The sequence below is a fragment of the Schistocerca americana genome, chromosome 5 (genome assembly GCF_021461395.2).
Source record: "Schistocerca americana isolate TAMUIC-IGC-003095 chromosome 5, iqSchAmer2.1, whole genome shotgun sequence".
NCBI classification, from domain to species: Eukaryota; Metazoa; Arthropoda; class Insecta; order Orthoptera; family Acrididae; genus Schistocerca; species Schistocerca americana.
Window position 1 is genome coordinate 275,390,412 of NC_060123.1, and position 18,508 is coordinate 275,408,919.

At 44.6% G+C, this 18,508-nt stretch overlaps 1 pseudogene; it reads right to left on the reverse strand.

Annotated features, from left to right (window-relative positions):
* Positions 1–18,183: 18,183 nt before the first annotated feature.
* On the reverse strand, positions 18,184–18,301 carry LOC124617042 (annotated as a pseudogene).
* Between the last annotated feature and the right edge of the window lie 207 nt (positions 18,302–18,508).

An 18,508-nucleotide genomic window follows, 5' to 3' on the forward strand; every position in this document is an offset into this window, starting at 1 on the left:
CGGAACTGCTACGGTCGCATGTTCGAATACTGCCTCGGGCATGGATGAGTGTGATGTCCTTAGATTAGTTAGGTTTAAGTAGTTCTAAGTTCTAGGGGACTGATGACGTAAGATGTTTAAGTCCCATAGTGCTCAGAGCCATTTGAACCATTTTTTGATCCACACCAGAAGCTACAGTAAAAAACAATGGACAAAGTGTTCTAGATTAATTCAGTTTAAGACTGTTTATTTTTGAGGAACATTTCTCTAATTATGTATGTATGTATAAACACCTGAAGATGAACAAAACATGTTCGAAACGCGTTGCATTATGTTATATTAAGCATAAAATAAAAAGAGACTGGTAGCTCCAGAGGTAATCCACTGCGTACAAGTCGGGATTCTGGGCAGGTTGGTCCTTTTCAGGAATGATATCGAACAAGAAACATTGCCTCACAGATGCTGGTATATGACAGGGTGCATTGCCGTGTTGATAAAATCATCATTCCAGAAGCTCTTTTTTAGTGTGTTTAGTACACAGTGCTGTAACATATATTCATATCGTTCAGAATATACCGTTTTCTTAAGCGCAAGAAAATACCCGCACCCTAACCACGAAAAATACCGCCGTACCGTAAAGTCACCTCCTCCGTACGACAAATGATGGCAGGTAATATTGTAACCTCCCCAGAAAATTGAATAAAATATAATAATATGGATAATGATTCTAATTTTAGTGTAACCCCAGAACAAAATTGGTTCCCATTTATAACCTCCCTACAGAAATTCATTCACATTTAACCTCCACACAAAATTTGTTTCCCATTTAATGCACCCACAAAATTCTTTTCTCATTTAATGTAAGCTCGAAACAGAAAAATTCCTGAACCTCGTAATAAAAAATAAATTCAGTAAACTGGTAAATTTTGGACGACGGCACTGCTGCGTCATGGCCCTGTAAGATCATTCTGAATAAAAAAGCAAAAATTCTTACCTCAATAAAGTCGCCAAATATCAACTCTTACAATAAATTTTTCCGGCACAGCTCTGTGCAATGCTGGCCGATAGATTTGTCATTTATGAAAGGAAGCAACTGATTTTTCTTTTGCAATAATCGGAATGATCATGGATTGGAGAAATTAGTAAATTCTTTAAATTGAAATGAATGCTTGTAAAAAAATTACTTTTTATGACAAAGATTATTATTAGGACATTTTTAAAACATTTGCATGGGAGTTCAGATAACATTACTAGATATGCGCGAGGCTGCTTTTTACCTTATACAATAATACTCAGGCTCCGGCATCGCTGCACCGCGACCGGCCCAGCAAACACGATACACTATACCAGACCGGAGCAGACTGCAGACAAGCGCAGACTAACAACTTACTGCTACAGCTACACAGTTCCTACTCAGTCAACACTGCTCTCTGGTCAGCGATTCTCTTATACCTTGCATATCGCAGGCAGCGCATGAGCAATACATCGAAATTACATCTGCTCGGACCTCTTACAATATTCTCCACGCATTCGTCAAACGCAAGCCGCTCCATCGGACTGCCGCAGGGTGTAGCGTAATCATTACTCCAAATGACTCGTTTTCAGCAATCCACCGTCGAATGGCGTAGCTCTTTACATCGCACCAACTGACTACAGAAATGCGTAGCTTACGAGGAGCTGCTCGACCATTGTCCTCCATGCATTTTAACTCCCAACACTCACTCATAGTGCTAGTGGACTGACGGTAGCGCTGTGGAACTTACAACTGACTCCCTCGGCAGGCTTCAAGCTATTTTTTACAGCCACCCTTAGTAATTCTCGACTGTGCCTGTCCGTCAGTACATGAGTTCTACCCGGTATTCGTTTACCTGTGGCTCTTCCTTCGCTTTTCCACTTCACTATTACAACACCAACAGTCGACTTGGGCAGCTTAAGAAAGACTGAAATGTCCCTGATGGATTTGTTACTTGGACGATATCCAATGACTAATCCACATTCCAAGTCGCTGAGCTCTCCTGACTGACTCATTCTAATGTTAGTGGTTCTCTACTGTCACCACAGTTTATTTTTCTTTTCTTTGTTTTGTGGCATGTTGTGTCCAAAACAGAGTGATCGCATTTGGCAGCTTTTTATTTTGGAGTGGCAAGCTGTAAAGAGGATTGCCGGCCCGAGTGGCCGAGCGGTTCTAGGCGCTACGGTCTGGAACCGCGCGAGCGCTGCGGTCGCAGTTCGAATTCTGCCTCGGGCGTGGGTGTGTGTGATGTCCTTAGGTTAGTTAGGTTTAAGTAGTTCTAACTTCTAGGGGACTGATGACCTCAGAAGTTAAGTCCCATAATGCTCAGAGCCATTTGAACCATTTGTAAAGAGATTTGGGGTCTCTGTGGGTCCTTTAGTCGTTTGAATGTGTTGGATAGGTAGTTGTACGAATGAGTGACAGTAACTATTTACATGCAAAATACCGAATAACTGAAGATTACGTGATCTTTAATGGTCCTGTGGGGGTGTAATAATGGCTCGAGGCACCTTGTATTTGTGCCGTTGTCGTGGTAGGGCCTGGCCTACATTCTCAAGTTGGCGGACATTTCCCACATACTCGTCTAATTTGTGAAAAAGACGAGTTGCCTGGTCTTTTATCTTCTCAGCGACGTATTTTTCTCCAATCAGCTCATATATTTCTCTCATCCTGTCACACCTTGGGCGCATAGGCTCCACTTTAAACACCTGTGTTGTAGTGGTTGCAAACTGCGTATAGTAGAGTCACATGTTGTTCCCCAAGACGTCGAGCCGTACAGCGGGAAGTGTTGTCCCGTTGTTCTATGGCACAACACAGTACTCTCCGCCTCCTTTTATACTGGTGGGTCCGCTTCTCCATACTTCTTAAAGGCAACGACTGTAACCTATCAAGGACTGTACTGTCTTGTTACATACCATAGCCACCAGCGGTTCTGCTGTCGACATTTAAATCTTTACGTTTATGTCTCATGTACAACAAATGATAAATTGAAGGATCAGAAAGTTTTCAGCCAAATAAAAAACGAGCTGTTTGCGGAGCAGAGCAGATGCCAACTGGGAACTTTGGGGAGGGTGTTTCCAGTTCCAGCATTTCTGTTACGACCGAGAGAAACCTCCTAAAATCCTTGGTCCGAACCACACGACGGTAACTTTTTTAAATTTAATTCCATGACGATACTTCTTAGAACATAAGAATGAAGTATAGTACATCTGTATCTACACACTCTACAAATCACCGTACGATACATAACGGAGAGTACATGGTACCACTACTAGGCATTTCCTTTCCTGTTTCACTCGAAATGAAGCGAGGGAAAATGACTGTCTTTATTCCGTAAGAACCCTAGTCTTGTCTTCGCAGCACTTACGCGGCACTTACTTTGGCGGCAGTAGAATCGTTCTGTAGTGACATGCAAATGCCAGTTCTTTAAATTTCCTCAGTAGTGCCTCTCGACAACAACGTCCTCTTCCGTCCAGCGATTTCCTTTTAAGTTCACAAAACATCTTCGTAATAACTGCGTGTTGCTGGAACCTGCCGGTAGCAAGTAGAACTGTACGCTTATTAATTGCTTCGATGCCTTCCTTTTCAATGATTTACTGGGATCCGAAATACATGAGCAGTACTCTAGAATATGCCACGCTAGTGTTCTGTACGCGGGCTCCTTTATAGATGACCAGCAATTGTAACACTCTACCCAGTGCTTCATGTATTTTTCGTCTACTTTATTCCATGAGTTTAAAACCGTTTTTTATAACTATATGTATTTATAAATTTAATCAATAATTTCTGTTAATGCAAACGTAATATATGCTGAAAGAATAAATAAAAATAACTATGTAAAATGGTTGTAGCAAACACGCTGGAAATGTAGAGGATTTATGTTGAACGAAACAAGGAATGTCTCTGATGGAACAGTAACATCTTTGGCGCGAGAGCACGCACTCGCAGAAGTGAAGGCAGAGAGAATTGTGAAGCATCTGTGGTGTGGCAAAGACGTGTATGTTGGCGCGCTAAATGGAGATCGCGCTGGAAATCTTGTTATAATGTGTGGTAAGGCAGAATATAAGTGAGCGCGCACATATGGACACAGTACATGTTCGCAAAAAGATTTTGGAATTAATGAAGAAAACTGTGTGATCCAAATTTATTCCTGCTGCTCGCTGATCAATAGGAGCCTGTTGCAATAATGAATTTCATAATTAGCATTACTTCGCACCGCAAGCAATTCATCGCAAGATAAGACCCAGCCAATATTTTTTAGCTGTGTGGTAGGCATGCCAGCGTAATAGTAATTTTTTTTAGAAAAGTAGAGTGTTTTTCGTCAAAGCATTAACTCTGCAAGCGAAACTTTATTGTCCCAACTCATTCATCGTCACCAGTCTACTGTCTTTCTCACCATAACTTCCGGAAAAGTCGTAAGTGAAAGAAATATAAAAGAAAACAGATTCAGTTAAATTTACAGCTGATGTTCAATCAAGTAGTTAGTGTAATAAAAAGCAGTAGTAATTGTAGTTGTTCACATATTGTTGCACTGCTACTGCAGACAATCAGTTGAACCTAAAAGTGATTTAAATGCAATTCGTATTTCTATGAAAAAAGTATGCTCGGTCTCTTGTAGTCAAATTAATTTTATGATTTTATATTATGCTCTGTAAATGACATCATGTGCGTATGTGTATGTGACATTATTATTGACAAAGATGTCTTTAGTTTTCACATTATCTGTGATTTCAACACCTTAAGTCCGAGCGAGTGCATTTTGTTCAGTTGCCGCTTTATCATTATTGTCCAGTATTTGCGTGATTTCACAGCCTTACAGCCATTTACCAGATTTAAATTTTACTCGCTATGGGGCTGGCGACCGTTTTTATTCTGCCATCTAAATTCATTCAGACAGAATTGGAATACAAAATTACGGCTAACTATTGTGATACTTTCACTTATTACCATTTGTTTACATTTAAATCGTTGTTGTGCACGGTAAACACTTGCGCGATAACGATCAGATTTTAATTATCTATATTCCATCAGCAAGCATTGATGTTCGGATTCAATGCTTTGTTTCCATTACTTACGGAACATTACATAGAGATGTCACAAAAACCTTTTTGCGCACCGCAGAGTGTAGTTACGTTACACATCTTCCTAAAATTATCCCAGTAAACCGAAGCCGACATTCACCGTTCCTACTGCGATCTTATGTGCTCGTTCCATTTCGTACTGCATTGCAACGTTATCCATAGATATTCAATCCACGTGACTGTGTCAAGCAGCACATAACAAATACTGTCTTCCAACAATTCAGGATTGCTTTTCCTACTCATCAGCATTACCTAAAATGCTTCTACATTTAGAGCAATTCATCTTACGGAACAGGAATTCTGTGTAAGTCATTCTGCACCCTTTTGCAATCACTCTACGACGTTACCTTTCTGTATACTACAGTCATCAGCAGATAGTAGCAAATGCACAATAAATGTGAATTTTTTTGTTTATATATCGAGTACAGTCGACTACTCAGTAGACACATACAGTGTTCTTGATGTACGAATACATGTAGGATCCTTTTTGTTTTGTTTTGTTTTTAAAATCTTTTCATTCTCTACTCCAAGGCCGCGCGGCGTAGCCGTGCGGTCAAGGGCGCCTTTCCACGGTTCGCGCGGTTACTCCCGTCGGGGGTTCGAGTCCTTCTTCGGGTATGGGTGTGTGTATTGTCGTTAGCGTACGTTAGCTTAAGTTAGATTAAGTAGTGTGTAAGCCTAGGGACCGATGACCTTAGCAGTTTGGTCCCATAGGAACTTAACACAAATTTCCAAGTTCTAGTCCAAGGAGTGGAGCAGGCTGTTTGAGATCTCGCTTACTGAAGAGTCACTGTTCGATGCACACGTTTACCAGATGAGCTGATAATGGAGCAAAGAGGGTCCACAACTGGAAATAAATTGGAGCGGCTTCCCATTTCCGACATTTACCTGACAACCAAGACAAACTTCCTATTGACCTTAGTCGGAACTAAGGAATTTGGAACTGATGTAATTTATTACTGGGAGAACGCTGTCCTAGTTCAATTTTTCTTAACGAAAAGTCCGTCGGAAAGAGCGGGTTACAGGAGGGCGTTGTCACTTTCTATGGTGACACAATTTATTTACGAGAATTTGGGTGCATATTTAATACTGTGAGTTTCAGATGGATACGTGGTAGATATATTTATCTTCTTTATTCTGAATCCCGGCATCCGGATTGCGGCTGAGGGAAAACCACGTTCGGTCGGAAAAGACTCCTCTGCGTTTATCTGCCTGATGTTTTGGTTTTATTCCTTCTTGTTATCATTCTGATACTGGAAATTTAGTCCATGTATCATTTGCTTTTCATTCTGTAGACACTGCGCGAAATACAATTGCTTAATTAGTTATTTTCCTTTATCGTAGTGCTAAATCATCTCAAGTCCTTGTGGGTAGCTTTGGTCTATCGACAATCTCGTTGACTTGTTCATTCCTCGAGGCAGATGAAGTGATATGGCTTCTAGAACTATATAGGAAGGAAAAGTGTACTTAAATTTTGGAGAGTCGAACATTTTAGGATCGTGTTATATGGTTCACATGGCTCTGAGCACTATGGGACTTAACTTCTGAGGTCATCAGTCCCATAGAACTTAGAACTGCTTAAACCTAACCTAACCTAATGACATCACACACATTCATGCCCGAGGGAGAATTCGAACCTGGGACCGTAGCGGTCGCGCTGTTCCAGACTATAGCGCCTAGAACTGCTCGGCCACCCCGGCCGGCGATCGTGTTATAGAAAAGAAATTGTGAGTCCCTCGTTAAGTGGCCTGTTAAGTTCGAAACTGGCATTTTTTTTCTTTGCTTCTTTTCAGTACACTTTTGGTGTTGAGGTTTTAATGTAGAGAATTCTGTAGAAGGCATGACAGATTTTCAGCAATACACAGCATCCTCCTCTCCACAGATAGAATTCTTTTGCTTGGATTGTTGACATGATCCTTGTTTGACATCCGTGTTCGAGGATGGAACGGACCAAAATTTTATGTGGAGGAAGCACCGATGGTTGATCAACTCCATGTGTTCTGTACAGCATGAGTCGCAGTAGGTTGAGTCTGTTTTCTGCTTGTTTACATTTTTCGGATGTGTTTTTCTATCAGTGTTAGAGTACGTCTAGGAAGATGCCTAGATTTTTTGTATTAGATTGTTTATTAATTTCCCGTCTCCAGAGTCGAATATTGAGTTTGTGACGGTTCTGTAGCCGTAGATTGGTGAGATTTCTGTGCCTAAATAGAACCAGCGGGCTTTTGGTTGGCTTCGGTCTAATCTTGCATTTATTGAGTCAGGTTTCCAGTTTGCTGATATAGTTCTTAGCGTCCTCAGTGATTGTGTTTCTGGTCGGGGCATGACAGCAGTAAGAGAGACCATTCGCGTACAAAGCCATCCACGCCTTCATTCCACCACCTGAGTCTTGGGATTGGAGCAGCGTGTAATGTGTTTAGCACTGGGGAGATGATGGCTGCAAGAGTGAAGTAAGATGACATTTGATCTTCAACTCGTATTTGCACTTTCCTGCTGTCGATGAGGTTAATAATTTCCTCGTGGCTACCATCAAATCTGGAGTACTGTTGGTAGTTGTGAATTTTTGCTACTACAGTGCCAAATATTTCGGTCTTCTCTCTTTCCTCTTCGTGATGTGATCATCAGTTTGTAGAGCCGGTTCTTCGGTAGTGGTATGGCCCAAGATTAGCTTTAACTTTTCGCAAAAGAGAGTGGAGTTACGTGGGTAAAGTCCTTGTGACTCTCGTTCCCACGTGTTCGCTTTGGATTGGCCCATATGTGTGTAGGGAGCCTATCTTTGGGTTCTTTAATAGTTTTTTTAGGAGCACTGTCTACGGTGGCATATAATACCTCTTGAACAGCCGGCCGAAGTGGCCGTGCGGTTAAAGGCGCTGCAGTCTGGAACCGCAAGACCGCTACGGTCGCAGGTTCGAATCCTGCCTCGGGCATGGATGTGTGTGATGTCCTTAGGTTAGTTAGGTTTAACTAGTTCTAAGTTCTAGGGGACTAATGACCTCAGCAGTTGAGTCCCATAGTGCTCAGAGCCATTTGAACCATCTTGAACAAGTAGCTGATTATAGTTATCAATAACCTCTATAGCATCACGGGCTGATGCTCTGGGCTTTTTGCTGAAGAACTCTGTATTCAAGTTTTCTACATTCAGGTTTTTAGAATGGAAGAAAGTTTTCTCTTTGTTGTTAAAACTCATGGCGTGGTTAATAGTGGTTGTTCTTATGATGGAAGGTAGATTATCGCTGGATATACTGTACCTCGCTGCTGCGTCTAGCGATTTTCTGGGTGTAGCTAATATGAGCAGTGATGGAAGGTCCAATTTGGTTGATAAACGTTGGGTGAGTTATCTTCCAGGTGGACTAGGTTATCAGTTAGAGCTGTGGCGAGATGATCGCCTTTTTTCTGTTAGTTTTATCGCCAAAAACCCTGGTTCTGACATTGAGGTCACCTGTGACAACGGCTGGGCCAAGTGAGATCTATTAGTAAGTCCTCAGTAGGAGGTACATATGTAGCTGCGGAGAAGACAGGTTAACCCGTAATTACACATGATTTTTAGAACAATAGTTTGATGAGTGCTCAGGTTTCCTGGTATACCAAGTCGTATAGCTAAAAATGTTTTGTGTGAAAAATGGCGACAGCTCCATGTTAACATCTTCCTCTTCCTGATTTGGGTTTTCCAAGTCTGCGGCATACATAATCTAGTGTCGGAAGTTCCATGCGGCTTTTCGCGGATGATGCTGTAGTATACAGAGAAGTTGCAGCATTAGAAAATTGTAGCGAAATGCAGGAAGATCTGCAGCGGATAGGCACTTGGTGCAGGGAGTGGCAACTGACCCTTAACATAGACAAATGTAATGTATTGCGAATACATAGAAAGAAGGATCCTTTATTGTATGATTATATGATAGCGGAACAAACGCTGGCAGCAGTTACTTCTGTAAAATATCTGGGAGTATGCGTGCGGAACGATTTGAAGTGGAATGATCATATAAAATTAATTGTTGGTAAGGCGGGTACCAGGTTGAGATTCATTAAGAGAGTCCTTAGAAAATGTAGTCCATCAACGAAGGAGGTGGCTTACAAAACACTCGTTCGACCTATACTTGAGTATTGCTCATCAGTGTGGGATCCGTACCAGATCGGGTTGACGGAGGAGATAGAGGAGATCCAAAGAAGAGCGGCGCGTTTCGTCACAGGGTTATTTGGTAACCGTGATAGCGTTACGGAGAGGTTTAGCAAACTCAAGTGGCAGACTCTGCAAGAGAGGCGCTCTGCATCGCGGTGTAGCTTACTCGCCAGGTTTCGAGAGGGTGCGTTTCTGGATGAGGTATCGAATATATTGCTTCCCCCTACTTATACCTCCCGAGGAGATCACGAATGTAAAATTAGAGAGATTAGAGCGCGCACGGAGGCTTTCAGGCAGTCGTTCTTCCCGCGAACCATACGCGACTGGAACAGGAAAGGGAGGTAATGACAGTGGCACGTAAAGTGCCCTCCGCCACACACCGTTGGGTGGCTTGCGGAGTATAAATGTAGATGTAGATGTAGATGTAGAAGACTGACATCTTTTCCGAAACATCTGGTTTCAGCAATGTCGGTAACTGTCATGTTCGCTCATTAATTTTTCTAGGAGTTCATTTTTTAGCACGGAAACCATTTACGTTGATGAAGCATGTAGCAGCAGTGTCTTGGTTAGGCGTCAGTGCAAAAGGAACTTTTGATGAAGAAACTATTCAAGTTTGCAGGGTGTAACAGCAGGTTAAACATAGGCTGACTGGTATCGTAACTTGTTGATGTAGATGCTATGTTGGTCTACGTGGGCGGTATTTCAGTATCTCGCCTTGGGAACTTCTTGAAAACTGTTTATATAGCCTCCATTGTGTGGAATCTACGTTCAAGGAGAATGGTGAGGAGAGCAGTGCTGAATGAAGCAAAAAATTTTCATTTTGGGAGCGTTCCTGCAAGTGAGCAGTAGGTTCATCGATACACTTCATTTTTACTATTTTTTTCGTCGGAGATGGGTTCATTCGCCCGTTCTGAGCAATTAGGATCGGTATCGAGGCCAATGCCATAGCAGCTGCCGCATTTATGTCTTTCTTGAGTCAGTTTTGAAATTGAAGATCAGGTGAGGTCCGCTACGGCTATTGCATTTAGGGTCATTGCTACAGTTCTAGGAGGCTTGCAGGAAGCTATTGGATTTTATGCATTGCGTAGGTTGCGGGGGCAGAGGCTGGATGATTCAACTCTATGTAGCAATGCATCCCGCAGGGCTGTGCAAGAAGCTTGTCGATAGATTCTTCATTGTCCAAAATAACACGTATTTTGTTGTGGATCTTTGTTTGAGTTGCGGAAAGACGAGCACTGTGATTTTTAAATTAGGATCCCTGCACTGCTAGTTCATCTTCGATTTCCTTGTTGGTGACATCGTCATCGACGTTGGTGATGACGACAGTGAGAAAGGGTCCATGTGGTTCCCATTCTCACTGTCGTTTGCTGCTCGGACTTCCTAAATTGATGACAGCTTCCGGTCTGTAGGTGGTGCCAATTGCCTTTTTAAGTTGAATTTCAAAATCAGTTAGTTGGTGGCGATTTTGACACTATTCTTCCTGAATTTCACGTCAACCACAAGCTGTGCAAGATTAAATTGCTTTAGTGTCATCTGAAATTTTTGCATTTTCCATGGGTCAAGATTTTCAATAATAACTGTTCTTGGTTGGATATTGAGATCATATTTTACTGGATTCTCACCGGATTCAGTGGACGCGATGGAATGTCTTCTGGCTTTCCGGCTGGAGCGTACATTTTTAAGCCCTTCAGCATCATGTGTGTCAGAAAATTTCGTCTCGTGAGGCTGTTCGTTAGGCTGACAGTGAGTAGCTGAGGGTGGGCCGGGCCTGAGTGAGATTCGGACAGTTATTGTTACTCTGTTTCTTTCTTTTTTCTTTTTTTTTGCATGTTGGCAGTGGAGATCGCATAACTGAGATGGGATGACTTAGGAAACTGGAAATCCTATTCACAAGTCCTTGTTATGGTCCTAAACTATGTGCCTTGTCCTCAGCAGACGCGGAGTCGTGGTCTGCGGTATTCCTTCACTATCGGTCCCCAAGACCGGCTGTCCAGACTACTGAACCTAGAGCTAGTTCGCCCTAACAAAGAGCACAATAACTTTCTTTTCCTAGAGAGTGAGGTTGTAGGAGCTGCGAGAGAAATGCCATGTCTTGAGGTTTTATTTTCTTCCAGACGTGGTCAGCCATCATGACTGAAACGGTCACGTACTGACAGGTACACCCTCCACAGTCCTGATCTTTCGTAGTCCATTCTAACTTACGTACGTCCCAAGTGGAAGGAGCGGCTCGTACGTCAGCTCTCGGAGCTTGTCTGCCGTCAACGCGCTCGGACAGGGCCGCGCCGATCGCCCGCTCGAGTGTGTACCTCCCACGTGGGACCAGGCGCCCGTGCCTGTCGCGTGTTGGCAGAGTTTTCAGCCCGGAGCCGCGGCAGTCGGCCACGGCCCGCGCATGCATGCATACGGGCGGACAGGTAGTGCTGCCTGCCGCGGTGACAGATAGAGCACCCGGACCTATTTTCGGCCGCGTATACAAACGGCCTCCCTCAGTATCCGCATTGTTCAGCGGTTCTCGCTCCACAAACGAAACCGGACGCCGACTGCAGCGCTGCGGGGAGTGCGCGCTGCGAACTGCTGTCCTCTCTGCATCTGGCAGAAGGCAAACAAATGCTTGATAAACACACGCTCGCGTGCAGGAAAGCAGGCGAGCGTATACGCAGTGCGTGCTACTTTAAGGCTTGAAGAGAAATAGAGAAGGGTGCTATCGATGCACAACGAGGTTCTAAAACCTGCTAAAACACTTAAGCTCAAGTGATCCTCTGCAAAACAAACGCACGAATAGGTGCTGTGTTCGTGAAGGCCATTGATCTTCGCATATCGTGTTTACGCTGTATGTGGGTTCAAAAATGGTTCAAATGGCTCTGAGCACTATGGGACTTAACATCTATGGTCATCAGTCCCCTAGAACTTAGAACTACTTAAACCTAACTAACCTAAGGACAGCACACAACACCCAGCCATCACGAGGCAGAGAAAATCCCTGACCCCGCCGGGAATCGAACCCGGGAACCCGGGCGTGGGAAGCGAGAACGCTACCGCACGACCACGAGATGCGGGCGCTGTATGTGGGCCGAGCGCCACACCGTCGGTTTGTCGAACGTGAAACGGAAATATATTTGCAGAAATTAGTTACAACGGTTGACACAAGTGGTCCTGTATGAGTGTATTCCGTAAGTTTTATTTAACACTTCGGAAAACGTTTATAATTTCCAAAAGAACAGACACCATTCATGATCCTGCAGCTGTATATATACTCGATGTAATGAAAACGTAATAATTTCTGACGCGAAAATAAAAGCACTTCGTCTTCCGGCCACGGGACTATCCGACCGCCGTGTCATCCTCAGATGAGGATGCGGAAAGGAGGGGCGTGTGGTCAGCACACCGCTCTCTCAGTCGTCATGGTGGTTTTCTTTGACCGGAGCCGCTACTATTCGGTCGAGTAGCTCCTCAATTGGCATCACGAGGTGGAGTGCACCCCGAAAAATGGCAACAGCGCATGGCGGCCCGGATGGTCACCCAACCAAGTGCCGGCCGCGCCCGACAGCGCTCAGTTTCGGTGATCTGACGGGAACGGGTGTATCCACTTCGGCAAGGCCGTTGCCTCGATGCAATGAAGCACTGAAGTAATTTCGTTGGCGACAAGTGAAAATTTGTGCCGGACCAAGATTCGAACCTGGACTTCCCATTACTGGCGCAGTGTCACCTTGACCGCCCGTTTTTTTATGTCATTTTGTTTGTTATTGATCGTTGTACACTGAAGAGCCAAAGAAACTGACACACCTGCCTAATATCGTGCAGGGCCCCCTCTAACACGCAGAAGTGCCGCAGCACCACGTGGCAATGTTCTCGACTAATGGCTGAAGTATGCTGGAGGGAACTGACAACATGAATCCTGCAGGGCTGTCCATAAATCGGTAAGAGTACGAGGCGGTGGAGATCTCTGATGAACAGCGCGCTGGAAGGCATCCCAGATGTGCTCAATAATGTTCATGATTGGGGAGTTTGGTGGCCAACGAGAGCTTAAACTCAGAAGAATGTTCCTGGGGTCACTCTGTACCAACTCTGGACGTGTGGGGTGTCGCATTGCCCAAGTCCGACTGAATACACAATGGACATAAATGGATGCAGGTGATCAGACACGATACTCACGTACGTGTCACGTGTCAGGTTCTTATCTAGACGTATCAGGGGTCCCATATCGCTCCAACTGCATACGACCCACACCATTACAGAGCCTCCACCAGCTTGAACAGTCCCATGCCGACATGCAGGTTCCATGCATTCATGAGGCTGTGTCCGTACCCGTACACGTCCACGCGCTCGATACAATTTGAAACGAGACTCATCCGACCAGGCAACATGTTTCTCAGGCATCAAAAGTCCAGCGTCGGTGTTGGCGTCCCAGGTGAGGCGTAAAGCATTGTGTCGTGCATTCATCAAGGGTACACGAGTAGGCCTTCGGCTCCGAAACCTCATATCGATGATGTTTCGTTGAATGATTCGCACGCTGAAACTTGTTGATGGACCAGTAAGCCGGCCGCGGTGGTCGTGCGGTTCTAGCGCTGCTGTCCGGAACCGCGGGACTGCTACGGTCGCAGGTTCGAATCCTGCCTCGGGCATGGATGTGTGTGCTGTCCTTAGGTTAGTTAGGTTTAAGTAGATCTAAGTTCTAGGGGACTGATGACCTAAGATGTTAAGTCCCATAGTGCTCAGAGCCATTTGAACCATTTTGAACCATGGACCAGTAATTAAATCGGCAGCAGTTTGAGGAAGGGTTGCACTTCTGTCACGCTGAACGATTCTCTTCAGTCGTCGTTGGTGCCGTTCTTGCAGGGTCTTTTTCCGGCCGCAGCGATGTCGGAGATTTCATGTTTTACCGGATTCCTGATATTCACGTTACGCGACGTGAAACGGTCGTACGGGAAAACCGCTAGTTCATCGCTGCCTCAGAGATGCTTGTCCCATCGCTCGTGCGCGGACTACAACACCACGTTCGAACTCACTTAAATCTTGACAACCTGTCATTGTATCAGCAGTAATCATCTAACTGCGCCAGATACTTGTTGTCTTATATAGGCGTTGCCGACCGCAGTGCCATACACTGCCTGTTTACATATCTCTGCATTTGAATATGCTTGCCTATGCCAGATTCTTTAGCTCTTCGGTTTATTTGTTCGGGGTGGACGTCCCTTGCGCTTGTTCAAGTTAATCGTTGATCCATTCACACAGTTTTCTTCTCTCTGACCGAGCACGCTGAGCTACCGTGCCGACGACTCAGCTGTCTGGAAACGACTCCCATCCGACCCAGTTTCCCATCTTGTCACAGACTACTGGCGTAGAGCTCCGTGTCCATCGTACTCATTGCTCGCTGGCATTCGCTGGAGTCCCGCAAGAGTTCAGGAGGGAGAAGACTTTAGCACTGGAGAGATCTTATGGCCGTCAAACCGTATATACATTCATACATGTGTGGTGTCTGTTCTTTCGGACTTGCACTCCCAGGAACGTTCACTTTGGTTCAGTAATCTGATTTCATGTCCTCCTTGCTTTGTACGTCATATATTACTTTGCTTCCAAGGTAGAAGAATTCCTTGCAAGATTCTGTTTTTCTGCGCTTTTCCCGAGAAGTGAACATAATGGGTGAAATCATCCAGCAGCTACTGCTCCTGTATTCATTGGGTAAATACTGAAAGTAGATACGGGAAGAGAGGGGGTCAAAAATATTATTATTATTGTGGCGTCTCGGTTGTTTTACGGTAGCTGTTTATGTTCTTCACTCCCCGTGGAAGGGTGTATACTTTCGTCACAGGCCGAAGCCTGTAGCTGTAATCTCTATTGAAACCGCACTTAGTCTTCGTTATTTCGCCCGCTTCAAGGATTTTTCTTCTATAAATATTACATTATTTGGACAGCACGCTTTCTTGTTAATGCTTCGCTACCGCTCACTTTACTTTTTAATCATACAATGAAAGCTTTCGCGACCAGATGGTACTGTTGTTGATAATTCTTCCGGGTTATGTGGCCGTGGTTCAAGGACCACGGCCACATAACCCGGAAGAATTATCATCAACTTTGCCTTTTGTCTCAAACTTGTGTGACGTTCGTGCTCTCCACTCGTTCTTTTACTGTCCTTCCAGTTTCACCGACATGTACTTTGCCACAAATATACGTCACTTCATTTACACCCGCAGTGGGAAGGCGGTCAGGTACGTCCGTTGTATAAGGGCTAATCAAATGAAAACGAAACAGATGGAAAAAGATAAGTAAAATCTTCATTATTTCAAAAGTAAACGCCGTAACTGTTAATACATTTATCCCACTGTGAGACAACATGATCATTGCCTTCATGGAAAATATTTGCGACTACCTACCCAGATTATACCCAGGAGTACACCTCTTCGTCCGAAATGCAAGGGCAGAAGCACAAGTTGATGGGATCTGCCCTATGATTTAGCTAATGATGAGACGTGTGTGTCTGGGGTTTTAAAGTTTTGTGATGTGTCTGGACTCTGGCCTAAACTTTTAGGCTGGAAGTTTTAGCGTATTGCACAGTGGCTGGCTCCTCCCTTTTTCCTTGCGGTCAGCCAGCAACTTCGATCTGCTATATTGTTTTAGCTCCCTCCACCACTTTCTTCCTGTGTTGTCCATGTTTCACTGCTGGCTGCATGCTTCGTCCCACGTTTCGGTGTGGGTAGGCCCATATTTTTCCAAGCTTGTTACCTGTGGTTTACGTTCTGTTTTATCTTACTGTTCTGAGTCTTTTCTTGACACCCGCCTCAATCTGTTACTGAGCGGGCGCTGAAGACCTTGCCGTCGTGCGCCCATACAACCCTCTCGATCCATAATCTTCGTCCGAAGCAAATCTACGGCCGCGAATATCATTCTTCAGGACTCCAAAAAATATGGATGTCGCATGGGGAGGGATCTGGAATGTATGGAAGATGTGTAAGGGCTTTCCAGTGAAATTCTTGCGGCTTAGTGGAAACAACCTTGGAAACATGCAGGTGGGCATTATCCTGCAACAGAATGATACCGTTCGTTAACATTCATGGGCGTTTCAAATTGACAGCGTGCTTCAATTTTTGCAAAGTGTCTACGTACCGCTTTGTATTAACTGTGACGCCGTGTTCCAGAAAGTCAATGAGCAGCGGGTACTTGCATTCAAAGTAAAAGGTCATCATGACTTTCAAGGAACTAGCGTGCCTATTGTTTCCTCTGAGCTGCAGAAGTTTCGAATGCGAGCTCCTACACATCCTCAATACAGTCCCAATCTCTCACCATGCGATATCCGTATTTTGGAGAGAAAGACATTCGTGGCTATCGATTTGCATCGAGCGAAGAATTGCACGCCTGGGTATAATCATGCTTCCGTAGGCAACCTCGAACATTTTTCCAAAAAGGCACTGACCTTCTTGTCTCACAGTGGGAAAAATATATTAAGAGTCATGGCGTTTACGCTTGAAATAATAACCTGTTTATTTACTTTTTTCTCCACCTATTTCGTTTTAATTTGATTGCCTCTTATAGGCCGCAGGAAGCGTTTGTCTTGTGTTTAGAAAAAAACACAATTTTTAAACCGGTCTTCCGAAGGATTCTCCCTATGCCATCTGTTACACTAGACACATAAGGTCTACATAATGTGCGGGAGGTTCATCGTTCTTCTTGTTTGCACTGATGTCAGTACCTCTTCGTTTAAAGGTCCTATTTATGGAAAGATCTGTGTAGTCGTTGGCCATCAGAGTTTTCCTAAGGTTCTAGTTCTTATCGCAGGTTCTTACTGTCACGAGATGCGAGATTCATGTGCAGACACTATTCAGAGGAACTTGCTTCTGGGCGTGGGTGATGGTGCGAAGCTGCAAAATTGTATTGGTTGATGTCCTATAAACTTTGTGCCTTGGACTTCAAGAGTATCGTCAGGTATTCTGTAGGCCAACAATCTAATACCGTGGGGCCCACCGGACTCTTCACTTCCATAGTGAAACTGATTTTCCGATGAATGTTTCAGAAAGTCGTGGAATTTGTGTGACTATTCTCTCTTGTGTGCCCACATAACAAACTTATCATTCAAATAGTGGAGCAAGCAGGTTGGCTATAGTTCACCATTACCTAATGCATTTTGTTCGCACTAGCTTTCTGCGCTGGCCGCTGTGGCAGAGGGGTTCTAGGCGCTTCGGTCCGGAACCGCGCTGCTGCTACGGTCGCAGGTTCGAATCCTGCCTCGGGCATGGTTGTGTATGATGTCCTTAGGTTAGTTAGGTTTAAGTAGTTCTAAGTCTAGGGGACTGATGACCTCAGATGTTAAGTCCCATAGTGCTTAGAGCCATTTTAGCTTGCTGCTTCCGGGATTCGTAATGGCCCGTCGGCCTCGATCGAATACTCCCAGTGGATTAAAGACGAAGTCAAATGTGCCCACAAGCATGGTTGTTGTTTTACGTGATTTCCCGTGCCATACAACGACATCTACATGGATACTCTGCAAATCACACCTAAGTACTTGGCAAAGGGTTCGTCGAAGAAACTTCATAATAATTATCTGCTATTCCATTCGCGAAAAGCGAGCGGAAAAGAATGAACACTTATATCATCCTGTGCGAGCTCTGATTTCCTTATTTTATTATGATGATCGTTTCCCCCTACGTAAGTCGTCGCCAACAAAATATTTTTGCATTCGGAGGAGGGAGTTGGTGATTGAAAAGGTCTTGCCGTAACGAGATAAGGCTACAATGATGTCCACCCCAATTCTGTATCATATCCGTGACACTCTTTCCCCTAAAACTAAAAACTAAACTCCGTCCGAACAGGCCTTGGAAGGCCCAACGGTACTGACCGGCCGCCGTGTCATCCTAAGCCCACAGGCGTCACCGGATGCGGATATGGAGGGGCATGTGGTCAGCTCACCGCTCTCCCGGCCGTATGTCAGTTGACGAGATCGGAGCCGCTACTTCTCAGTCAAGTAGCTCCTCAGTTTGCCTCACAAGGGCTAAGTGTAGCCCGCTTGCCAACAGCCCTGGGCAGTCCGGATGGTCACCCATCCAAGTGCCAGCCCAGCCCGACCGCGCTTAACTTCGGTGATCTGACGGGAACCGGTGTTACCACTGCGGAAAGGCCGTTGGTACTCTTTCCCCTACTTCTCGATAATACAAAACTTGTTGCCCCTCTTTGAACTTTCTTGATGCACTCCCTTAACCCTATATGGTAAAGAGTCCAGATTAGTAGATCGGTTGCATCTTCTAAGTGTTTTGCCAATAAAACGCAGTCTTTGCTGCCCCTCCCCACAAGTTTCTCTATGTGCTCTTTCCAATTTAAGTTTTTTGTAATTGG